Source organism: Melopsittacus undulatus, chromosome 3 (genome assembly GCF_012275295.1).
Source record: "Melopsittacus undulatus isolate bMelUnd1 chromosome 3, bMelUnd1.mat.Z, whole genome shotgun sequence".
NCBI lineage: Eukaryota > Metazoa > Chordata > Aves > Psittaciformes > Psittaculidae > Melopsittacus > Melopsittacus undulatus.
The window spans coordinates 7,570,384-7,596,927 of NC_047529.1; the positions used below are offsets into that span (position 1 = coordinate 7,570,384).

The 26,544-nt window shown below is 40.7% G+C and overlaps 1 protein-coding gene across 4 annotated transcripts in view; it reads left to right on the forward strand.

Moving 5' to 3' along the window:
- The window catches only part of MACROD2 (mono-ADP ribosylhydrolase 2), an 882,506-nt gene that overhangs the window by 115,066 nt on the left and 740,896 nt on the right, over positions 1 to 26,544 (forward strand). The window lies entirely within an intron of this gene.

Consider the following 26,544-nt stretch of genomic DNA (forward strand, 5'->3'; position numbering starts at 1 on the left):
ATTCTTGTAACAGACCCCAGAGTTTACGGTTATCATAGGGCAAGCTAGAAAACGTATTCCGTATATGTTTTTTCATTAAACATGTCTTTACTCCCTTATTCATAGCTTACTGACTCACACAAGTAGTGTTGGATTTGATAGGTGCAGTTGATGTTTGCAATGTCATTGTCTTGTGTTTTCCATCAATCCATCAAGCAAGGGGATCTTTCAAGGCAGACAGCCGCAGCCTTCATGAGTGTCCTCTTCTTTTGTTAGTGGTGTGTAGGTGATCTTGTCCATCTCCTGCAGTGTTCTGACCATGCGAGTTCTCCAGCGCAAGTAGATGATGGCTGGGGGAATGTAGGCACCCGAAAAGCTGCCTCTGCTGTTCCCAGCTCTCCTGCTTTTTGTGGTTGTTCTTTCTGCTGGTGTCAGAAGATGGCAAGGCCAAGCTCTGTTAAAGAGAGCTTGATTTTGTTAAGACCTATGGAAACTGCCAGGTAGTTGCCCTTTCTGTATAAAGTTTGCATACTTAAATTCTCATTGTTTACCTGTTGGCAAAAACAAATACAGAGAAACCAGAAAGCATCAAACCTCATCTTTTCTTGAGAGGGTTTTTAGTAGATTTTTTAAATGCTGCTTGATATATTTGATATTCAGATGTTTGAAATGTTATGTATCTGCTGTATTTATTCAGCTAATTAAAGAAAAAATCCAGATTGATTTTCCTTGACAATGAGGGAAAAGGATTTTTCTCTCTATCACTTCAATTCTCATCTTTCCCTGAGGAGGGTAAAAACTAACAATAAATTGACTGCAAGTTAAGGTACAATTGTGTGTTTTGATAGTCCTGGCAGGGTGAGCTGTGCCCTGAGCAGCTCAGTATATACAACTGTATCATGTATACACATTGATATAACACATTATATTCATGCCTGTGTGGATGTATATGTACATATAATATATACATACAGGTACTCCTGGTGTTAGTGTGCGTCTGCATCTCATCATCTGGGACAGAGCAGTGGGCCATGGTAATGCAAAAGGTGTTTTGAGATGCTGCGAATATCCTGTAGTTATTTTCTTTAAACTGAGATTCTTTTGTTATTACAGTAGCATTTCTCTTTGGTGTTTCTGATGCCTGACTTTGTTGTGTTAGTTAACAGATCCCGGCGTTCTGTTGCTGTGCCATGTTGCTAAACTTTAACATGTATCTGTGGGATACTCATGAAAGATGTATAGGGTACACGTTCAGCTTTCAGTTTTATTCCAAGGTCAGCCCAGTGCTTATGGCACCAGTTAGAAATTACAGTAAATGTTCCTGGAGAATTCCAAAGGGCATGTTAGAAATAATTAGATTTTACCAGGTCACAGCTGCTCTGGAGTACTGAAAGGTCTGTGATGTGCTGTTGCAAGCAGATTTTTGACTGTGTTCTTCGATGTAAACTCTGTAAATATACTTCTTCAAAATGTGAGTAACCTGTAAAATATTCTCCACCAAATAACTGTTGTATGTGGAGAGCTCAACCGTGTTCTCCATTGTCTTAAAATACAGAAATTCAAGGCCTCTTGAATTCCAGGAGAATGGAGGAACACTGCTAATACCAATGGAGTTACTCATATGTAGGGAATAAAAATATGAATATTTAATACAGATATATCAAACCCAAGGAATATAATGAGATATTTTAATTGAATTTCTAAGTTAAAATAGTCTTTATCCTGTATTTTGTTTATAGAATTAATTAATGCTGGGGATATGGAGATTAAAGTTCTTGTCAGGCCTATGGGGAAATCACCTTCGGAAGACCTGGCAATCTTGTTAAACCTTCCTGGGCTCAGAGTTTAAAAGGTGGCAGATGGGAAATTCACAGCACTTGCACTACATAACATGTTTCAAAGGACTTTAATGTAAGTTTATAACACAGGCTTGTAAGGTGCTGTTAGGTCAATGTGATAATGATGATGATTGTTGGTTTTTTTCTGAGCACCCTGATGGTATGATAAGAATCACAGTTCTGGGAACTCCCTCAGCCAAAGGTTGACCTGAATGACTCTTGCTATGACTTGACAGGCATTTGGATCTCCTTTGCCCTGCTGTAGATCAGATTCCAGTCATAAACATTTCTGGGCAGGACATTTATGAAATGTTAAGAAACCAAACACATTGATGGGGAAGTGAAATTGAATCTTGAGATCACTCATCCTCATTGCAGAGGAGAGAACTGTCTCAAGCATTGAAATGGAACTGTTGCTTCTTCAAGCTTTCCAAGGACAGATTTCTTTTAGATAAAGCTAAGAGTAATAGTTTGATATTCAATGAAATACACTGAAATGAATGTTAGTGGTTTTTAGCTCCAGGCTTTTATCAGGTTATATTGATTTTTCAAAGCAGACTGTTCTAAGTCCAAGCTGGGCATTGGTTGATTTGTAGAGACATCTAAGAAAAGAAACCACTGTAATATATGAACTTTTGTATGATACATGTCCTATAAGGTTTTCTGATATTGACTAAGTACAACAAATATCTGTTGCAGTTTGTATTAGAGTTTAATCTTTAAATGATCTCAACCATGTCAAAATTAGAATCCAATTTTGGATACATTCCGTTAAAAAATAAATGCCTGTCAAATCCAGCTTCCAGTATTATGTGCGTACATAAAGTACCTTGGCAAGGTTGGTGCAGCAGCTCTGTATCGGATACAACAAAAATGAGAATGGAATCATGCAAGACAGTCCACAATAAAGCTAAAAAGGTATGAAGAGTCGAAAACTAAATACTGGTTTAAAATTAGGTGGCCTCAGGAGTGCTCCCTTTTCTTTCTTTTCCCAGCCAGAGGAATGTTTGAGAGATAATAGCTGTAATTGTAATTATTCTTTTGTCTGTCTGCAAAGGCCAGGAGATTAGACCACTGCACCTGTGTTTTCTGCCATTCCTCTTCCTTCTCTCCCTGCTTTCTCCCTGTTCTTCTTTCAAGCTGTCCTAAACAGGCCCAGGAAAAAGCCCTGTCAAGTCGGAAACACCCCTGATGCAACTGCATTGCTATTTTACCTAAGGCAAATAAAGAGCTTTGCTTAGAAGATCATGTGCTCTTGATAGCAAAATCAAGTAACTCAATAGGGTACTCGAAATTGCAAAGCCTGTGAGTAAGGTATTTATTTTTTGATTTATACAACATACAGAAATGGATAAAGAAAGCTGACTGGGTAAAGTTCATACCAAGAAAGTTTGCTTCTAATACTTAATAGCCGATTGATTTTGTATTTAGAAGGCAATTTTCTCTGTTATATTGTCAAACCATCAAGTCACCCCAACAACATTTTGGGGAGAAACAAGAGCTAATTCCTTCACAGCTATGAAGAATATGGAGCCTTTGCTTGCAAATGTAACATAAGCAATGCTGTCAGAACTGAATAGGCTTTCCCTGTGCTTGGTGAGGTGTTGAGAATGTGTTGGAAGGAGGAAAAATAGCGTCCTCCCAAAACAACCTGGAAAACTTTAACTGAGATTGTCAGTAAAACTAGTTTGTGCGAGGAAGAATCCTGCAGAGGACAATGCTGTTCTTCCCTGAGGGTATTCCTTACATTTGCAAACTCAGGTTTTTATGGATGCAGCCTAGCCTGAGCTGAGCAAAGCAGTAAATGCGTTCTTACACTGCCTCTATATAAAGAGACCCAGTAGCAGAAATACTTTAAAAAAAAGTAAACCTTCTGAAATGGCAGAAAAAATAATAAAATCTCTCGTGCAGTGTTCATCTTGGGTTCTGTTTCTTGGAGCTTTAGTTGCTGCTTATGTGACAGCTGCCCAAAGCTGACCTTCTAGAGTAGAGAGATCATAGAATCACAGGCTGGTTTGGGTTGGAAAGGACCTCAAAGCTCATCCAGCTCCAACCCCCTGCCAGGGGCAGGGACACCTTCCACTGGAGCAGCTTGCTCCAAGCCCGTGTCCAACCTGGCCTTGAACACTGCCAGGGATGGGGCAGCCACAGCTTCTCTGGGTACCCTGTGCCAGCGCCTCACAGAGAACAGTTTCTAACTAAAATGTCTAATACATGAGATATTCAAGGCAATGGTGATCTGTGGCTTGGTGAGAAGGAGCTGGGAATGGATGACTCCTTTCTTGTTCCTGTTTGGCTTGTTGGTGTTGGAACTCTGCTGCTCCTGCTGTTGGCTATTTAAATACTAAACAGACATCCTTTTGGTGAAAATTCACATTTCTTGTTGCATTTCCATATGCACTCTTCATTAACCTTAGTGCTTCATAGTTACATGCTGAAAACTTGAAAGTCACATTCTTTCTCATGAGTGTATTTTCAGGCCACAAAAATGGTTCTTCTCTGTGTCCTTTCTCTGTGTTTTGTTTCCCTCCCTGCTGGCCCCAGTTTTTGCCACCTTTCTCTTCTCGCCATTGCAATGCTCTCTCTGCCAGGCTTTCTGCATACACCCTGCCTCCTACCCACCTCCTCTCCTCCTCCTGCAATGCCCAATAGCTGTTCTTCTGCACATCAAACCCACACAGGAGCATTTACATTCCAGATCTTTGTGCATTGATCTTCTGCCATGAGAAGCTGCTTCTGCTGAACTTTCTTTTCTCTTTCATTGGCCTTCTTCTCTGGCCTCCTTTTAAAGAGTTTCCTATTTTCTTTCCCTCTCCTATTGGTCCCAGATTGGGTGAGCAGCTTCACATAGGACTAACCTTGTAAAATTACAGTGGCCAAGTTCTGTGCAGATCTATAATGTATTAGTTACCCAAAGTGAATATTTGGTATTCCTTCTAAACTTAAGGCAGTTGTGTGGATATAGTGCTGTGGAAGACTTTCTCTCTCAATAATGTGCACCCCTTGCTTTGCATGCAAACCAAATCAAAGCATTAGTATGCTATTTTGGCCCAGTGCATCACCCTGGTTGTTTGCATCGCTTGTATCTAGTCTGTGTTAACATCTTAACATCCAGCAATGAGCTGGAGTCTGTGCATTTGCTGATTTGCTTGTGTAATACCTGGTTCTGCAATTACAAAAGGCTATGTGCCAGTGTGGAATATATGAATAACTCAAAAGTGTTTATTCTCAGGAAGGCCTGAGTTTACATTGTCTGAACAGATTTGTTTAGTCCTAAGTAGGGGTGATTACGCTGCCTTTGTCTCTTCAGCAGGAGAGGCCATTTCAGAAATGGCTTTGCACAACAGCAGTCAGAAAGCTGCAAGTTGATGTGGTGGTTAAAAATGTGTTACCAGGAATTATGCAATTTCCCTGGCCATGAGGAGTGTACTTATATTTGATGAGATCCTGACTCAGAAAAAGTATATATATGCAGGAACTTTATCTCAGTTGAGAAGACAAGCCGCTCTTGTTCAAGAATCAACTCCACCAGCGCCATCTGTGTGAGTCAGTGTGGAAGCTGGCTTGTCTTCAGCATCTGCTGGCTGAGCGCACTGTGGAAAGCTCCTTGAAGCTAAACAGAAAATAAGAGAAGTAGTTTTAGGGCATATGTATGTTCCTCCACATTTACTTTTCCTCGTTATGCATTATTAATGCAGATTTCACTTTTCACCACTGAAATTTGGACTAGAATTTATCTCGACTGTAAAAGAGATCTCATTTCTAAAGCATTGGCATGCTCAGCAGAGGCATACTGTTTCCTTCAAGCTCATAAGCACATTCATGTTGGCGGCTTTCCTGGGTATTCCTCTAGCAATCCCTCTTCACCTGTGTCCCAGCTGCAACACCTGGAGAGAATGACTTGGAACACTGATGAGTGGACAGGAGCACCCCTCTGGCGGGTGTCTGCTCAGAGCTGGCTGGTAAGCAGGGAAGTGAGGAGAGGGCTTGAGACCTGGGAATTACTTTGAACAGGTGATGGGAATGCATTATTTAGTTGGTATGCCTTGCTGCTGTTGAGGATGAAGTTCCTTGAAGTGGTAAGACACTGAAGTTCCATGGGAAATGGGATCTGAAAGTCATTTCAAGCTTAGCAACTGGAGCGGCATTCTCCTTTTTCTTTTCCTCCTTAATCCATCTTTAATCTCCTTCCTCAAGGTTTTTGTTCTTTGGCCTTTTGTGAATGTTCACTAATTGCTGCTGCCCATCCCAAGGCCTCAGAGGAAATGTCGGGGATCCTGGAGAGAAGCAACCTGTATAAACCCAAAGAGACCTTCAGCTCTATGACTCAGGGAAATGAAGGCATTTTGGCTGAGCTCAGGATTGATGTTGCCCTGCACCATGTGCAGCATCTAAGACAGATGTCTTCTGTGAGAAGGTGACAACAGTGGCTTTGTCACTAAAGAACAGGGTCTGGCTTGCTCTGAATGGTTCAGAGAAGTAGGAGATTGTGGAAGGCAGGATGGGAATTTTGAGGTATGTCAACTATGTGCTAGATGAACACTTTCATCAAGGTCTTGTATTTGAGCTCCTTGTTTTTCTTCTCACCTTGGAAAAACAAACTCCTACATTTTACATGCGTAGTTGAGCATGTGTTTGTCTCCCCTAAGAGTGGTCTGTGCTGTAGGAGCTGTTTATGAAAGTCCTTAATGGGGAAAAAGGTTTTCAAAGCTGCTTCACAGTCACTCTCCCACCTGCTCCTCCACCCTAAACCCCACAGATCTCCACTGAAGGTTTGTTCATCAGTGCCAGAGGCTTCATCTTTGTTCCCTTTGGAAAGGAGGTCAAAGGCAGGTCTAGGTCTGCCAGCCCAGCCAAGTAAGGTGGAAGGCTGGTTATACAGTCACTACAGTGTAAGTGATGCTGTGGAATAGAGAGATCAGTGATACACTCTCATAGGTGATTTGACTTTTGATTTCTTCTCTTGGCAGGCTGGATGGGTTATAAAACTAGACTATAAATCAATTTCCAATTTTCAGGTTTTATAACAAAACTTGTAGGTGTAAAAGTTTTGCATGTTGCTACGGAAGCAAAAACCTACTTGGGGGTGTGACAGGGCTAGTTGAACCTATGATCAGCGTCAAATACAGTATGTCCATGGTCCTCACTAAAGCATTAATCTCTCTGATTTGAGGTAAGCAGGCTTTCAGATACATTAACATGTGTGACAAACAATCTCCACTTATTGATGGAAAAAGTAAGTCTTCATTTGAATGAGGGAAACAGAGCAAGTCCCCTCATTAAAACTGGAGTAGTTCTTGACCTTAGTATTAGTTCTTTAAAGGCATGCCTTGCTAAACTCACCAGCAGTGCTTGAGCTAGCACCTTGTTTATAGTTGCTGTTCACCTGATACATATCTCAGTATGTCTTTGGCTAGATTAAAACCCACGCAAGGTGCCTGTTAGAAGAGCAGTGTAGTTTTATACAGAAAACTTCAAACCTCTTACAAATAAAATGACCATAGGATCCCCTGAGACGGAAAGTATGGTTTTTGGAAGTAACACTCGAAGCAGTTGCTTTTGTAGTTTTAAAGCACTAAAACCAGAAGTTTGCCTTGCAAATGCCAGCAGATGCAACACCCAAACTCCAAGAGAAGCTCAGGAAGAGCTGTTAACAGCTGCACTGGGAAATTACCTTCATATTTAAATATGAACACATCTAAAAATAACCCCAGTGAGAAATGAAAACTCAATTTGTTGTTAGCTTGCCTAGCATTTGTCTTTATTTCTAGTTTATGTTGGTTTACGTTATTGTTCGTGGATATAACAAAGCCTATTTCATTTCTTCTTGATCATTTTTCCCAGGGGATGTAGAGAGGCTCTGATTGCAATTGTAAATTCTTTAGCGAACAAGTCATGATTGCTATGGATTGTTCAACCACAATCATTTCAGGCCTGTGCCGGGTCAGCTCTGTGCTCTGTGCACACAGTGGAGCCTAAAAGCATAAAACAGAAGGGATTCAGGTTATTGAGTTCCCTGATACTCCAGGCAAGAGCATCTGAAAATGGGTTTTAACAATACAGCTGGCTGGCTGCTACCACAGAGGGCAGCCCCATCTCCGCTTTTGTGTTTGGCCAACCCTTTCATTAGCTCAGCTGCCAGAAAATCAGACTTTCTCCCAAAATAAAATAGGTTGTGGCAGTGCTGCTTTTCCATCCAGCTCATGATAGAGCCAGACAAGTGCCATGGCAAAAAGGGAGTGGGGCCATCCTCTTCTGCTGCGGTTTGGTGGTGAGGTCAGGCGTGCCACGCCGAGTAGCTGCAGTTGGCTTTTGTGGTCAGCTCTAACCGTGCTGCAGGTATGCCTTTCAGAAGGACAAAAAGTCAACTTTCAAACCTCATTAGGGGCTCAGTTTAGTATTCACCACTTTAGTGGCACCTCTCTTTGAATGCATGCGTGGAATGGTTTCAAGTAGAATCCATCAGCTGGGAGAGCAGATGATCCAGCTCCGTATGACAGCCAGTGACAGTGCACATCACAAATTGCTGCTGGCTCAGTTTCACTTATTTGTTTATTTACTTCACTGTTCTGTGCTGCCTGCAAAACAACTGCAAAGCCCTCCTGCCTAGTTAGCTGTGGCCTTCCACCCCCCATCACCATGCAAAACTGTCTTCAGTGCTGCATCTGTGCACTTCTGCCTTAGAGGTCTCCTAGAAACTTGTTCCTGGTAAACGTGTTAGTTTGGCATATGCAGCTGTCAAATTTCTTACGGTTTATGTCGCCTGTCATATCACTACAAAAACAGTTTTCTTCTTCGCTTGTTAATTCCCGAAACGAAAAAATACCCAAGTTCTTTCTGTAACCTTTAACGCTACATCCACTGTGTTTTTAAAAGCAATGGAGCCCATAACATGCTGGGGCTGTTACTCTGTTGTTTTCCCCATGGTCTTAAAGATTTTTATATGTTGGCAAAATGCCTCATTGGAGGGATTGTGGCATTGGCATGGAAACTGGCACTTTTGTCACATTGTGTGGCAGCTGGTTGTTTTGTCATGACTTGCAACCCTTTGCTCCCCTGCAGTGTGGTGCTTGCGTTACTTGAGAGCTCAAGTAGAAACAGCCTCTTAAAATTACTGATGAAGTGTGCAGAGATTATTCTGGTAGTCACCTAAGCAGTGGGATTGCTGCTTTATGGCTGCCAAAGACAGTGCAGTTCATTAATCCCGTGTGGCCAGCTCTGAGATCCACTCACCTTCTCATTCAAAGATGATCTGGGTTCTTTTTCCTCCTGTAGACGAAGAGAAATTGTTAATGTTGACCATCAGTTGCTTTTGGAGTGACTGCTGAAAAAATACCACTGGGAATGATGTGGAGAAGTGCAGGGAACTTGGGATGCCCCATCCCTGGAAGTGTTTAAGGCCACGTTTGAGTAACCTGTTCTAGTGGAAGGTGTCCCTGCCATGGCAGGGGGGTTGGAACTAGATCAGCTTTAAGGTCCCTTCCAACCCAAACCATTCTGTAACTCTATGATTCTAGGCACTGAAGGTTTGTCCTTGGCTATGAAATCCCAACTCATCGTAGACTCTATACTAGTAAAACCTATTGCTCCATTTTGGGCCAGAGAGCCAGGAGGTCCTGCATTTTCATCTCAGCCAGCAAACATGTTGCTGTGTTGTGTTTGCGGCAAAAAGCAGAGGTAGATGAGAGCGAAGGCAGCTGCGGCAGCCAAACCATAAGTCATTTTGCAAGAATAATGATGAGGCATTGCTGAAACAGGCACTGACCTGTTGCTGGCCTGCGAAGGATTGTACCTTTCCTCTTTGAAGCTATCCGAGTGTACTGTTTTTACCTGAAAACTTTCTAATTCTGTTGGATCGCCTTAGAATACCATGGGCAGATTTACATTCACATTTCATCTCGTGGTAGGAATCTTTGCCTGGATTATAGGCATCTTCTTGAAATCACAAATTAAGATTCCTTTAATGTTTTTTGATTTACAGGCAGCCAGAGCTAAGGCTTCTCAGGATTGTTTCAAACGTGGGTGTTTCACATTTTGCAGGCATTAGTTTGTTGTTTAGAAAACAGATGTTATATGATATCTCCAAATCATTGACTTCTTCTGGGTTAGGAGGGAGAACGCTGCAGACAAAGAGGACTTTTAAACCCTCTGCTCTCAATTTGTGTGTCCCATTGCCTGCCGGCTCCTTTACCTCTTTCTGGGTGGCTTAGTCATCCACATAGTGGTGCGTCTAGTTTAATGCAAGGACCTGAGGCCTGTGTTTTGGGTCTGTTATTTCAAATGGAGTTAATAGAATATGCCTTTTAAATTTTAAAAACAATTAACTTTGAAATAGTATATTACAGTGGTCTGCAGCACAGAAAACAAATTGGGTAGGAGCAGAGGAGTAAATAATCTGCTAGAATAAGGGGGAAAAAAGCCTATGTAGAAGAATAAAGGAACATTTTATGGCTTTTAGAACTCTTTTTCTAATCAAATGTGACTGCTTTCCTCCCTCTCTGTGCTCTGCATACACGTGCACGTTCATATTTTCCTTACATTCCAACTGTTTCTGATCAGAGCAGCTAGTTTCAGGCAAAAATGTTGTTAGGGAAATATCAGCCCTGGCAATGGCAGCTATTGAAAGATTAGAAGTGACTGAAAACAAAATCTTGTAAAAGAATTTCTAATGTAATTGTAACATAATTTGTTGCTGCTCTTGCTCGGCTACGGCATGATTAAGTACTGAATTTGAATCAGCTTTTAAAAGAAAATGCTTAGTTTCATTCCACAGCACAATTGGCAACTAAATAAAAGTTCAGACTGGATTTCCCCCCCCCCCCCACCCCCCAGCCCTCTTTTCACAGAGAAAGAAAAATGTACATAGAGTCTTTTGTATTTTGCAGAGAGGAAGTGTAGCACAATAGAGCGTTGGAGGAAAGCAATTCCGATAATCAGTTTTCTGTACTACTTATTACAACTGGTCAGGACTGGGATTTAATTAAATTTTAGGGATAAAGGACAATAGTGTGTGCTAAGGATGGCGAGTCAGCTTAAACCTAGAATTTCCTGGCTTTTATCCATTTCTGTGCCAGCTCAGTAGTACTTCAGTGTGTGACTTCAGCTGGGATTCACTTGTATAGAAAGTAATAACTGTTGAGGGTTTAGGGGTTTTTCAAAGAGTCTCTTTTGACTTCCAGAGCAGGTATTTGTTCATGAGTGGGTTATAGGAGCGTGGCACCTGGTAATGCCTCCCTTCAGGGCCGAGCTTTGGCACCCTGTGTTGAACAAGAAGCTGGCAAGTTTCCTAGTTTGTCGTTATTTTACAAATTAACTTAAAATAGAGTGATTTCAAGAGGATAGTTTATTAAGAGCTGATGCTTTTTGACTCTTACATACTCTGTGTCAAGTTCAGAGAGGATGAAAGTAAGCCAGTGTGCCTTTGTGACATTTAGCATGACCTTCTGTATAATGGAGCCCAAATAACCTCTCAACAATATTTTCTTGCTATCAGAGCTGTCACAAGCACAACTTCAAAAAGCATCCGATCTTCCAAGGTGAAATGAAGAATCTACTGCGTATCTTACATATGAACTGTTGCATGATTTCCCTCTGAAGCACCCTCGCTATTAAAACTTGTTGTCTGGTTTGTGATTTGACTTTGGTGGCTTTGGACATTTACTTGATAAGAGTTATCATGCATTCCGGGTTTTAATGGTTGCAGGTAAATCTCTCTTATATATACATATAGTGATTACATTCTTCTGCTTGCTCACATGGAAGCAAATTTTCTATGGTTTTAATTTGTTCTTATAGAGCTTTTCTTGTGCTTTTCTAGAGACATTAACGTTGTTCCCAGGGTGGATACAGCTGCAGCAGTGATAGCTTCAGACTGTGCTCCACAACAGGTCATTTGAATTCTTTGCTTATCAGTAAAGCATCCTCACTTTGGCATAACTTTGGCCATGCTTTCTTGTCAGCCTGGCAGTCTGGAGACTTTTTTAAACCAGTTTTGTGGAATTCTGTTTCTCAGACACAGTTGGAGTATTAAAAAAGTGGGAAGCAAAAAGGGCTGGCTTACAGGCTGCATGGAATTTTGCTTTTGTATTCTTTAATAGTCACAAGAATACCTTAGAAGCTTGAAATGCATCTTCATTAATGAACAAGCCCCACTGATTCAGCATCTACTTTATGGGATATGATATTTATTAGATAATTGAATAAAATATGCTAATTTTGGAGAACCCCAAAGCGCTGTATTGATATTGATATACATTTAATTATGTGCTGTAAAAGTAGACAATGCTTCACAAACGTTCCCTTTATACCTCTATGGGTAATGCTCTCAGCTAAACTTTATACCTCTATGGGTAATGCTCTCAGCTAAACTGGCATGTTATATACATTCTGTGCTGTACATAGGTAGCACTGTAGTTTTTCAGCAATGAGTAAAGAAGAAGACAACAACATGATAAATCAACGCATAGCAACTTAGATCTTTTGTATCCATCTGCTTTTTAACCTGTATTGTAAGTTACATTTGTGGCCCTACACGGTGTGGTTTGGGATATCTGAACTTTGAAAAGCTTTTCATTGTAAATTAGTTACTTTTCATGTAGAATTAATTTTCATTGACTACAGTCTAAACCACTTTGAAGATGAAGGTATCTATGACTTGTGCTGACGCATCTGTAAAGTGAACACTGTTTCATAGGCCAGAATTGTATAAACATTGTTAACAGGCCTAATTTATTAAGGCTGTAAATATTTGGATTGGTATTTGTGAGAGCATGTTGTTAGGGCAGGTTCCTTTACTGGATTTATTCTAAGGCATACACTGCTTTTACACAGATGTTCACAGTCGGTATATTCAGGCTGCTTATTCCCACTTACTTTCATGAATCATTTGAGAAGGGAGGATGGAAAACAGTGACAATTTGATCAAATGCACTCTCAGAAACACATTAATAAACACTCTCCTCACGCCCCCAAAAGCCTGAATTAACAATAAACCTGAGGTGAGAATATGAAATTGATACCTGCTGCCCATTTTTCCCCATGTGTTTGTGCTGTTAATGCAAAAGGGAAGGCTATTGAGTAATTTTGCTCTATGATGGGTTATGTATTGCTTTTACAGAGACCAATTTTCTGCTTTGGACAACAAAAAGCTCTCGTATTTTATTTTTTTATGTATTCCAATAGCTAAAAAATTATTTCTCCGAATCTTGCTTATCATATAACAATAAAGCTTTAGGGCAATTGACCTGCTGACCTTAATTCCCAGGAAACTGTCACATTTCTTCTTTATTCCTTTGTTCGGCCTAACAATGTGACCCAAAATACTATGGAGCTTTCAAGTTTCTCAGCGTTGTAAGGTCAAGCTGTGGTCGCCATAGCTACAGTTCAGCTCCGCGGGTCAGAGGGCAAATAGATTAATGATGTCAGACACATCTTTAAATGGTTCTTACACTGCTTCGCCATGCGGTAAGCAGCTGAGCATATTTGGTATGACAAAGGCCTTCTTAAGTCTTGCTAATAGGAGGATCTATGGGGACATCTGATGGAAAGGTCCTTTCCGCTGTGCGCCGGCATTCCGTATGGAGCAGCGGTGGGCATCGGCGGCGGGCTGCTCCGCTTCACGCCGTCAGAAGAATATTGCAAAGAGTGGATAAATAGCCCCTGCTCCCCTGCGCTTTTCTTCCTGGGCATCCGATTGCTTTGTTCAGGATTCAGTCCAGTGGTTAAAAGCCTCAGAGAGGATGTAAAATAGTAAGCTGGAAGAATATATTAGCATTCTTGATGAAAGACGTGCTCTCTCCTTCGCAGCGGTGAGGTGAGGAGCAAGCCAAGAGTAATGTAGTTTATGTGTCTGCTTTCTGTTAGTTATTCATAAAAGACCTTCTTCATACATGTAGTAGTTACACGTATATTAAAAACATACCCACGTTTATTAAAAACATTCTGAGGCTCTTCCTCTGGATAATGAGACTTTTTAAATTAAAAAAGGAAATATGGCTAGCTTGATGAATTATATGTGTTCCTCGTGGGATAGGCCTTGGTGATTTGGTCTAACGTGATGCATTTGTATCAGAATTCAACAGGACTGAGCATATGATCAGTTTAATTTACAAGCAAAAAGCCTTCTCCCTTATAGGCTCTTGTTACTCGCACACCTGCACCATTGTGCTTTTGCAGAGAATGATGCATGTTGCACAGAAATGAGAAGCTGTGGATGACGTTAAGTGATGGCTAGGTTAGTACTTAAATAACCCATACAGAAAAGAACACCCCAAAACCAAGCAAAGCCCTTTCATGAGCACTGTATCCGGGAATCTTCAGCAACCCCCTGATTGTACAACAGTGTCTCTGTGAACCGTGAGTTTAGAATCATAGAATCACAGAACAGTTAGGGTTGGAAAGGACCTTAAGTATCTATTCTTGAATTGGAAATCCAACTAAAAGCATGTGTAAGTCACCAAAATGAGCGAAAGGAATAAAAAAGTTTTATCATGAAGTATGTAAGCCCAATCAATATTTTTCATTACATATATATTCTGCCCTCATCAAAATGCATTATCGATTCATCGTCGGGATAGCTGACAGCAGGAAAGTAGGAACTGTTGATAGAAAACTAATTTAGCCGAAGAGTGGGGTCAGAGCCTCCCCTCGACTGCGTATGCTGATGTTGGTGGGTGGAAGACTAATGCTGGGCCTGGGAGGGCCTGGGTTACCTGGGGCTGTTTCACAGCCTTCTCCTGTGATTGGCAGGACCATGTACTATTCCTTTTTCAATCCACTGCAATTAAGTATACCAGAGGAATTTGGAAACCTGAAGATCAACAAAGTAAGCGCTGATCTCTCCGGGCTTATTCTATTGTGCCATATTAGGGGAATAACAAGCAAATATGCATTTTCTTTAAAATGAGTCATTAATACATTAGTTCTGCCTTTGGAAGGTGTATTGTTAACTTTTTGGGTAGTTTTTCTAACAGTTTTTTATCTTAATATTTGATGTTTAACAGATTCTGTACCTTTCAGTCTGAAGTTCCATGAGTGCAAACTTGCCTTTATTCTAATACTAGTAAAGAACAGACCACTCTAATCAGGTTTAAATATTTTCTTCTCGTTCCTGTAAGGGGCAAGAAAGTGTAGTACTGTTCAGTAGTACCTTTCCAGCCCTGTAGGATACATTACATATAGACTCTTTCTGTATAGTTCTGTCATTGATTTGGCCCAGGGCAGTTTCCTGTTCTTCCACAGAACACTTGAGAGGTAAGTGCTGTCCCTCATTCTTTGTGTTCACAGTGCCCATCTGCTCAGTCCAAGTTGCTTCACTGATACTCTCCCATCTTTCCCTGTGAAAGCATTCTGGTTTAGCACCTATTTTCTTTCATCTAAAGTTAGCTTTGATGGCTTCAATTCTTGTGTTGTATAAATTCTTGCAATCTATTAGTGTTTTGAAGACTTTCATAACATCGAATACTAGGTTGGAAGGGACCTGAAGGATCATCTGGTCCAACCTTTCTAGGCAAAGCGTGACCTGGACAGATGTCCCAGTGGGAGAAGGTATCTCAGTGCAGTAGACCAGGGACAGCACTGCCAACACAGAAAAGCAGTATCTTAAATTGTAAATAGTTAATAGTAAATAGTTAATAACAAATTGTTGTTCTTCCCTGTGAAGGTGCTGAGGCCCTGCCACAGGGTGCCCAGAGGGGCTGTGGCTGCCCAATCCCTAGCAGTGCTCAAAGGGCTTGGAGCAACCTGGTCTAGTGGAAGGTGCCACTGCCTGTGGCAGGGGTTGGAACTGGATGACCTTAAAGTCCTTTCCAACCCAAACCATTCTGTGATTCTGTGATAGAACCTTAAATACAAAATGACTGAGACACTGTTGGTCCTTGCACCAGTGCCAGCCTGGGACAGGGAGAATTGTTTTCAGTGCCGACCTTTAGTGCAAAGGTATTCTCTTGCAAGACAAAGAAGAAGCAGCAGCTACAACCTCTTGCACTTGTTGCCCTCCAGCTCTGAATCTTTCAGTGCTTTATCCATAGAACAGCTCAACTAAGGTATTTTGTAACATGGCAAGTACTGAGCTCACGGCTCAGTGTCCTCTGAGTGTTGTCAGATACTGTTGCTGGAGTTTGATTCAGCTGTGAGCATTTGATGGTCAGTAATGAGGTTATTTATAATGGTCATTATTTTGAATCAATTTTATGTGATTGACAGAATCACGTAATTAGAAGGAAAAAAACCCAAATCACCCCAGATTTAAGCACTAGTCAGCTACTGTAATGTGCCTGTGATGTGGAAAAATGTAAGTGCTGCATTCTTTTGTATATGGATTGATTTAGACATTGAGAGTGTAACCTGAGATCCCTTGAGTTCTAGATTTCTTAACGTATGTGCTGCACTGGATAGCCCATTAATATTGTTCAGAACTGTGTCTAAAATTGTATTACTGTTCCGTAACACTGGAAAAGAAAAAAGCAAGACATGGTTTCCATGTCCCAGTGATAAAGAGTATTAAAGGGGTTTACATCTCCTCAATTGATCAGCAGTGATTCTCTGCTGGAGGCTGACTGCAAAGAATTGCAAACCTGATAAACGCTGTAAGAGACTGAAAATGTATTGGGGATCTCTGGCTACAACTTTGTGTGCCATGTGCTTCCAAGAAAAAACTCTAAAGTCAATTTGCTAACTTAATAGTGACTTTGTTTGCTAGAATTTAATTCCTGTGTTTTGACACGTGTTGTAGCCACATGTTCTGATGGATTCTTTGTCTTCATTAAATACCCATATCCTTCACTGGCTTCAGCCACCACATGAGAAACGGCAGCGAGGCCCTTTGCAAAACCTCCACGTGAAGCAACCCCCTTTGTGCTGCTCCAGAGATCCCTTGCAATGACTGACAGCACAGTGTGCTTTTCCTTACCAGCTCTCCCCTGCTTCCAGCAAAATCAGTCTTTTCTTTTGCAGCTACTTTTATGACAGCCCCATGAAGCCCCTGGTTTTTTATGCTCTCAGTCCTTGCCCCATCAGTAGTCCCACTGTCTGAGCTCTCATTTACAGTGAAACTCAAGGCACTGTTACTGGCTCATGTCTTCCCCTATCTGAAACTAATTCTTCTTCCTTATGTTCTCTAGGACAGCCTGTGCTAGTCAGTTCAAAGGTCTGGTTTCTTTCAGGGAAAGACTTGATAGGGATGGAAATTTCCACAATCCTTTCCTGAAGTTAATAGAGGAGCTCTGATTTATGGGAGATGAAATTCTTCTAGTTTTAAGTTTTATGATTTGTGAGGTCGTTTGTGTCCAGGGTATTATTAGATTCAGTATCCATTTTCCTAATAAAAACCTTGGGTAGGAGGAAGCTTAATGCAAAGATTCAGAAAGGGAACTGTTAAAAAACCACTGAATAATATAATTATTTTGGGGGGATAATTTGTTTTATATTAATCTTAGTGTGCAAAATGGAATTGCTCAAGCACAACTTCCAGTGAATTTTAGGCTACTTCTGAAGACCAATTTGAACGTGTTGTAATTAAGTAACTTCTGATATCTCCGTGTTATCAGACACTGTGATTTTCTCTCTTCTTGCCACAGTGAAGCCAATTATCCCTAATTCTTATGTAACAAACTGCTGCTGTCCTCATCTCTGCACAAAAATCAGCCCGTTGAACTCAAGTTTCCAGGATTGGTGAGTCTCAAAAAGTTTGTTTGGGAAACTTGAAGACTTTTCAATGTGAACCCCATCGTAGTCACCTTGGACTTTGAGAGTGGCACAAAAATAGATGTTTCCCAGTAATTTCCACCTGGATCAGGCTTGTACCATGTGAGGGGTGGGTACGAGGATGATTTCGTACAGCGGCTTTGAAGTTGTTTAGCAGTTGAAGACTAATGCGGATTAAATGATGGGGAGGAAACTTGCAGTAGCCAAATGTATTGCCATGCTGCTTTTTTATTATGGAGTTTAAAAAAAGCCTGGAGTGTCGTGTCTGATCTGATTGTCTGCCATTATAAATGGTGTCTGGCAGAGTGGATGTAATTTGTGTACAGAAATGAAGCAAGCGCTTAGGGGTAGAGAGTACTGCAGCTTTTGTAATATAAACACCAGGATAATGCAGGCTGCTTGTCGAGACTCTCCTCTTTCTGTATTAAATCTCATCATTTACTGTGCACCACTGCTTAGGTAAAGTTTCATTTTAATTCCATTCCTAACTAACATCTTCAGTTCTTGTCAAGCGCCTGAGATTTCGTTTTGGTGAAGAACTCTTTTGAAGTGCCTGGGAGTGCTACTTGCAGCTGCATAAATGGTTTGGCAGTGTAATTATGATCCCATTCCTCAAAGGTATACATGGGCAGAAAGAAAAGGGGGCTTCCCCTCATCTTGCTTACATCCAAGAATGGCAAAAACAAATCAGAGACTATAAAAATAATAGTAACAGATTCAGAGACAGTCAGGAGCTGGCAGGGAGTTGCGGTAGGTACATTTCTTCGCCGATGTTTAGAGTAGAAACTAAATAGCGTGATATACTTAGCATTAAAAAAACAGTATTTAAAAAGTCAAATTTAGAAGCAGAGTAAAGGGAGAGGGGGGCATTTTTTGCCTTGATAGAACTGGAGATAGGGCAATCATCTTGGAGAAAGCTTGAAAATCAAAATGCATAAACAAAGTTCAATTTAGTTGCACATGTGTATCCTTTCAGCTGTTAGACCAAATTATTCTGATTGTTCCTCATCAGATTTTAGTCCTTCTGTTCTGTGCTGTTTATGTTAACTTCCATTAAGCTACATGTTCTGAGTGAAAGTTTAAAATGGGCTATGAAAATTGCTTTCATCACTTCTCAATTTGAAAATAAGCATCAACACTGGATTATTCTGTTCCTATAAGAGATTAGTTTTAATCAATAGCGTATTGATAACATACAATAACGTAACCCAGAATGACTGCATCCTTTTAAATGGAAGTTTAAAAGTTTAATATTTTATTTTGGTCAGGGATTTCAGTAGATTTGCAGCACACAAAGAAAGAGTTGGGTTTATTGAATGCTAGAAATTAGCTATTTCGGAGTTGTTGCTTTTGCAGTTGAGATACATTGTTGCACTCATTGTAATGCATTTACAACAGTAAATCTATAAATTGAACAGCCTGAACTTGCTGCTTCTTTGTACAGGTTAGCTCCAAGTGGGAGTACATTTTCCCTTCCTTCAAAATCATCTGTGATGAATATAGTCTAAGGATCTGAGAGTGTATATATATTTATATATATATATATGCATATATTGTAAGTGTTGTTGTTCCTGAATAATTCATGTGAGAGCTGCTCATTAAGCTTGGCTAGTAATGTACCTTTGAAAGGTATTACCATCAATATCTGACATGACTCTGATTTGCACTAATGATATGTAACCAGGAAGACTGCTTAATCTGTCACTGTGTATAAATCACTGCATTTGGGTGGTCAAGGAGACCACTGTATTTGGTAGTTTGGGAATGTAAATCCGTAATCTATCACTGGAAAACTGGATTTCTAAGTGCTGCTTTATATGTTCTGTTGTAGGCCTTTGTTTATAACATATTTGATGGGTTTGGAGCTAGTAAGAGGTGAAACTGAGCAGAAAAGCATTTATTTAATGCTAAAATCCCAGCACATAATGCTCATTTGAATAAGGAGAACTAAAATGTAGCGCAACAAAAGGTGAATCAACTATAAATGAGCTATGAGCTACTAACCAGCTGTTACATTCCATTTTAGAAGCAAAACAAATTAATGCAAAGCTAAAAAACAATCCAAGGAGAACAGAGAAGGAGTTTTGAATAATAAATAAATAGGAGTTTTGAATAATAAAAAATAAACACTGAGTACCAGGAAGGGAGCAGGAGGCCATCTCCGGCACAACCACAGGCAGGGATGCCGCTGTTGTTTCCTAATGGTTTGCCCTTATGCAGCTAAGGGTACGTGGTGTATTTATTCTGTCCTCATTTCCCAGCTAAAGAAGCAAAGATGTTGTACCCAGCACACTTGGCATGGAGCTGAGATTAGAATATAATTTGATCAGCTTTAGCAAGAAGGAAACACAGGCAATTAGAAAGTGATGAAGAGCCTCTCAATACATCTATAGAAGGCTTTACTGGGTGGAATTATTCTGTGTAGTAAGTGACATGTTTGGGTGACAAAATAACACCAACTTTGTAAAAAACTAGCTCATTTTATGAAATGATGGCAGTTATCTTCACAACGGCATCCCAGGCTGAGCCCTTTGGGGGGAAGCAAAGGGAACAGAGGGGATTAGGATTTCAAGTTTTATGAACAGTGAAGGAGGAAGCAGCCTTAATGTTTTTATCTAGTAAAAACTCTCTTTACTTTCCAACTAAATCTAACAGCTTTTGGGAAGGAAAAACCAAGAAGCCAGAGGATAACGGAGCTATGAGCAGTAAGTGGGATCAGCTTGACATAATTAAGCATTGCTGGAAAAAATACTTTTGGAGATTATTACAAGAATTTTGCACAAAGGACATGGGACAGTTGAAATAAACCCAGGCCTTATGTGTGTGTCACAGGAAATAAAGCATCCTGAAAAATAAATCACTGGTTAAGTATTGTTTGACAGTTCACAATGTATTGGAAACTGGTTAAAGAACCATGAGCAGACTCGTTCAGAACAGTGCAGGCAGTTGCTGAATCAATTGGCCATTTGCATTAAATGGAGATTTATCAGTATATGTGTTGTTTCATTGCATCAGGCTGAAATGATGGATGATAAGTTAACTTGTGGACTTTGAAAATAGTACTTGGACAAAGTCAAAAAGTGCCAATGTATAAAAAAAAGGAAAGAAAAAGGTAATTATTTTCCTTTGTGGAAAATGTTTTGTTCATCCAGGGAAAAAAAAAAGTGCCATAGTAAATAACAAGTAGGGCAGTGAGTGGTTATGGTGAGAAGGGACTTAGCTAGTAAATAGTAAAAATGATGGAAGTACCTTCACAACTTGGCTGTTCTGTGAAGAGGTAAAAGTTGTGGTTTTCCCCCTAGTAGCAACTAAAAGTCAGTTAGATGCTCATCATACAAGCCAGCAGCCACTTGCCATCCTGAGGTGGGCTGCTGAAACACACATAGGAGTTGACCTCCGTAATCAGCCCAAACCTCTGTAGCATCATCCCATCTCTCAAACTCAGAACACCAGGAAATTCAGCCATAGCCCCAAGATCTGCTGTGCCATCATGTCTTTTCTCCCATCTTCTTGATGAGGAAGGTTATCTGTGAAAGGGAAATTGGTGTTTGAAGCCCTCTTGGGAAAAGAGCTTCAGCTTCTGAATCTTTCCAGCTCTTGAACCTTTGCATCAAGTTGAAAACTGACGTTCTTGTGTCAGGAGCTAAATGCAAGCTAGTATGCATTTTTCTCTAGAAGTAAGGGTGAAGGATGTCAGACACGGGTAAAGAAGCATTGAACAGAAGCTAAACGGCAAACCAACAATGCAGTATCTTAATTGGATCCTATAAAAACATTTCTTCAGTATTGTAGTTACCCTTTTATTGTTGTTTTGCAGTTTGTGAGACATTATAGAGAAATCGTTTAATTTCTGTTTACTTTGAAATGAGCTAATGCAGGGTACTAGGATTTCTGGGTTGTGTCTTGCATTATTGTTTCATTCTATTAACATCCTCTCTAAGTTCTTTAACCAGCACAGATCTGTTGATAATTGAAATCTAGGAATCAGCTCTCTAAGCAACATAAAGGAACAGATAGATATTTGTTTCCCGTATGCTAAGTAGTGCTGAAGTGGGTTGTGTGGCAGCAGAAAAGCTGAAGTGAAAAGTATGTTTCTGATTTTTAGATTCCCTTCTTTTGGTGTGTAGGGATATTTTGGGAGACATGGTTTAGTGTGAGGTGCCCCTGCCCATGGCAGGAGGGTTGGAACAGGATGATCTTATGGTCCTTTCTGACCCTAACTATTCCATGATTCTGTGGTTCTATGATTTAGCAGTGTGCAGCAGCTGAGATCGTGAGGCTCTAGACACAGAAGCAAAGCCTGAACAGGAGTTCCTTGGTTCTCACACCTTTCTGATTTGAAGTGAAATTGTCTGTCCCAGAGAACTGCAAATTCATAGGCCACATTTCTTTGGTATTAATAAAAACAAACTGATTTTTAAATTGACTAATCTATGCTTTTCTCCTATTGTATTCTTGATAAAGTTTAATACTGCCTTTAAGAAGCTTTTAAAAACAGAATAACTTTTTTCATCTCTTCTAGAGCTGTGCTCAGAGCAACCTTCTGTGAGGTCCTTGAAGTCCTTGAAGACTGAGCAGATTGACCCCAGAGAGGAGACTTAGATGAGACATTAGGAAGAAATTCTTCCCTGTGAGGGTGCTGAGGCACTGGCTCAGGGTGCCCAGAGAAGCTGTGGCTGCCCCATTCTGGCAGTGTTCAAAGCCAGGGTTGCAGCAACCTGTTCTAGTGACAGATGTCCCTGCCCATGGCAGGGGGTTGGAACTGGATGAGCTTTAAGGTCCCTTCCAACCCAAAGCATTCTGTGATTCTTTGATTCTGTGAAAGCTCACGTGCTGCTCCGGTTTCCAGCTTTATCTTTGTAATTGCAATCTGAGCTGAGAATCAATTGCAACCAGAGCTGAGAATGCACTTTTACACATTTGGCTGACTTTTCCTCCTATTTAAACAAAACCAAATATTCCTTCTGATTTGGATGACAAGGTGCTATGTATATCATTTAAGTACTAGTTCACAACAGAAATTGCTATGGGTGACAGTTGGTGAAATGAAGCCATGTAATTTGCCTTGTTTGCATGGATTTCCAGCTTCTACCGGATCACCAGACACTACTGACTGATGCTTTCATGAAGACCCACTGCAAAGAGGGGGTTGCTTGTAACAATGAGATCCGATCTGCTTTAGGTTGTATTCGAGGGAGGCACAAGGGGCAACAGGTTAAAACTTAAACAGGGGAGGTTTAGATTGGATATAAGGAAGAAATTCTCTCTTGTTAGGGTGGTGAGGCACTGGAATGGGTTGCCCAGGGAGGTTGTGAATGCTCCATCCCTGGCAGTGTTCAAGGCCAGGTTGGACAGAGCCTTTCATGGCATGCTTTAGTGTGAGGGGGTTGGAACTGGATGATCTTAAGGTCCTTTCCAACCCCAACTCTTCTATGATTCTGTGATTCGATGAGGCTAGTGAAGTGTTCTGAGGAGCTTGCTTCTGGCTATGATGAGCTGCTTAGCTGATTGAATAGGTGGCTCAGTTCTTGACAGCTGTCAGTCTTGATGTTTCTTTCTTCATCAGCTTTAGATCTTCAACTCTGATTTTCTTTTCAGATTTGGGGGTTTTTGCTTTGTCTCCTGTGCTCATTTAAGTTCTGGTCTCTGGGTTGTCTCTCCTTTTGGGTCCCAAACCTTCCATTGCATTTGTGTGGTCCCCTCCCCATGCAAAGATATAAAGTAGGGTCCTGTTTTAAGATTCTAATTATAAAACTAAAATTCAGACTCTGCAGGAAAGATGATACAGTTTAAAATCCAAAAAAGATGAATAATGAAGTTCCCTTTGTCCAGAGTGGGGAATGTAAGATAGATAGAGGTATATATAAAAGATCCGTCAGCTGGGAAACGGCTGCCTGGAAATCAAGATGAAATTGTCAGAATGAATATGTATGTATCTGTCCAACTACATTTTTAAAGGCACATTGACCATCACATAAACTGACTTCTGCTGATTGTTTATCCTAGGAAAACACCACCACCACAGGAAGGGGTGGGATGCATTTGAAAGTTTCCCGGAGATGTAGCTTGAACCAAGTTTTTTGTACACACAGAACCTGTTCTGCAGCTAATCAATAAAGTGCTGCTTGTGTTGCATCCAGTTGTGAATTATGGAGTGCCTAAAAAGTGAGAAGCTGCAATGGTTTCCAGACTATTGACTGAAATTAGAGATGTTTAATACTTCATTTCTTTTAGACTGACGCTCTAAGTATTGTAGTAGATGAATCTTGCAATTTTCCCAAGGAATTAAAATGACATACATCATGCCATTTGTTGAACTGGATGTCAAGTGCATGGTTTGTATAGATAACACTACTTAAATATTAAATATGTGTTAAAAGAGCAATAAATTCACTCCAGTGCTGGAACACTGAAGCCAGGAGGGCTCGAGTCTGTCCCCAGATGTGCCGTCATTTTGTGGCCTGTTGTGTGCAGTTTGTGAGCATCAGTTTCCCTGACTCAGGAACGTGTGGGTAAGCAAGGAATTCAGGTACCTAACTGAGAACTTTTATTGAATGAGCAGCATGCTAGCCATTAAGTGTGCATATAATGATGTAATTTTGAGGGTAATACATTACTCGCTATCCCAGATGAGATTTGAATGTTATTGAGAGGGGAAGTGAGCTTAAAGCCTTAAAGTCTGTCCCGTTATTTGTAATAATTTAAAGAGCAAAGACTGCTGCACACAACAGATGAGGCAGAGCAGAGGCACCCTGCATTTAATTTTGAAGTTCAGCATGATTTTCAGTATGTCTGAAATACCTGGCCTGTTTCTGATTTACAGAAGATGAAATTAGCATCACATAACACCCCCCCAACAACAATCTCGTATTTACTCAAAACTTGACTATGTAATTTAAAAATGATGTATGTTTTTTGTTGTAAGCATGACAATATTTCAAAACTAATGGAAAACTCTGGTGCCTGGTGAATCTTTAAATGGGAAAGGAGATTTCATCTCTCCTCCTGTTCTGGTGCTTATGCACTCCTCTGTGTCACATTTGCAAATGTGTCGGATCTGGTGCTGTGTGTTGCTAGGTGGCACAGATGATGAAAGATGAATTTTCAGTGTTGCTCTAAATGGTTTTGTTTGTGGTTGATCCGTGTGTATGGGTGACTTTTCTCTTGTTCTTCCCCTGGGGGTGGTGTGATGGTGGGCAGGAAGAGAGGTGCTAAATTCAGGTTCAGAAAGCAAATAATAAAAGATGTTCACACCTTCAACATGGTAGCTTGGCCACCAGAGCGGTGGTTTTGCAAATCTATCTAACATATTTATCTGCGACTAAAGTGAGTTTCTTCTCTCTGGGTGTAAATTGTCAGAACCAGGATGATGTATTACTGGGGTTGCTTGTGCGTGACTACAGATTAGAGTTTTACAGTATGTGATGCTCGTTTCTGAAAGAACAGGCACAGGATTCATATGGTTGAAAGGGACTTCTGCAGCCTTCTAGTCCAACTCTGTCTTCAATGCAGGTCTAGTTAGATCAGGTTGCTCAGGCCTGTGTCCAACCCAGCTTTGATATCTCCAAGGATAGAGATTTTACAGCCTTTCCAAGAAAACTTTTCTGCTCCTTAATTGCTCAAATGATGAAAAGTTTTGCCTTATATCTCATTGGAATTTCCAGTTAATGGAAATCTAAGGTAGCAGGTGCCAGGACATCATGCAGAGATGGATAAACAGACACTAGAGCCTTTCTTACTGGTCCAGTTATACTTTATGCGGTGTGTGAGGTTTCTTGTCAGAGCAATGAGGTAAACAGTTTGACATTCCATGTTAGCATCTGCTCTTTTGGCTTCTTTCTTATGGGGAGAAAATTAGTTAGACTCCAGCTAAGTTGACCAGAATGTAATGCCCTTTTTATTCCTGAAGGCATGACCATCAGGACTCAGGAATCCTGCATCAGGTCCTTGACACACACCTACAAGAATACTGGGGTTCAAGCAGTAGGATCATCAATCAGTGCAGGTAATTTTGCTGCCTGTGCTACCTATGACAGTCATCAGTTGTCGGATCAGGTCATGCTACTTCTCCACACTTGTTATTTAAGCCTAGACAATCTCTGTGTATGTGTTTATAGCAAGACGTTGGGTTTTTTCTAGCAACAGGCACTGTGTGTTTTCATGAAACTGAGTCTTCACAGTTCTTGTGTTTGCCACAGAGGATACCTCTAATCCAGACTCGTGCTTTTGGATGAAACATTTTAGTTCAAGGAAAGATCTATCTTACCTTCTTTTATATGTCTAACCTTTGAGCACCTAAATGTGAGCTACACGTCTCTCAGCTTTCTGTACAGTTAATGGAGAGAAATACATCACAGAAAGTGATACAGCTTGATAAAATTAGGAACTGAAGATAACTTAGAGTCCTTGCTGTCTTAAGCCATTTATTCCTCTTCGTTGTCTAGAGGAAACTTTGACAGTTAAATGCGAGCTAGTTACATTAACTCATGGAAACCGTGCCTTAGTTGACTGAAATCCACCTTCCTGTTATTGTACCACACTTCATATATTCTGCTTACTTAATTATGGATGCTGCTTTTAGCAGACAGCAGTTTTGTCTGCTTAATGTCACAAATTCAGTGACAGATACGCTTTGGAAAGAGATTTAGGGGTGAGCGGTGTGTTACAATTTACATGATTGACTGTATTTTGATGTGACAGTTACGTTGTCTAACTGGAAACCAGCATTTTCTGAGTTCTGAGGAGAAATATTCAGAGGCAGGACAAATGATAGCACTGTGTAAAGGTAGCTGACAGACACAAAGACTATGCAAATGTCGACAAGGCATAAAAATAAGTACTTGTATTGTACTTGGTCTGGAGAGTAATAAGGCTGGTTTTAGCCAAGCAGTTTCCACTTTAGGCCAGCACTTGAGTGTCTGGGAAGACAATAAATGACCTGCAAAGAGAAGATGGGGGGGAGGTGTTGTTTGGTGGTTCTTGCTTTATATTTTGAGGCAGCTAACCTTCCCCAAGTGCTGGCACG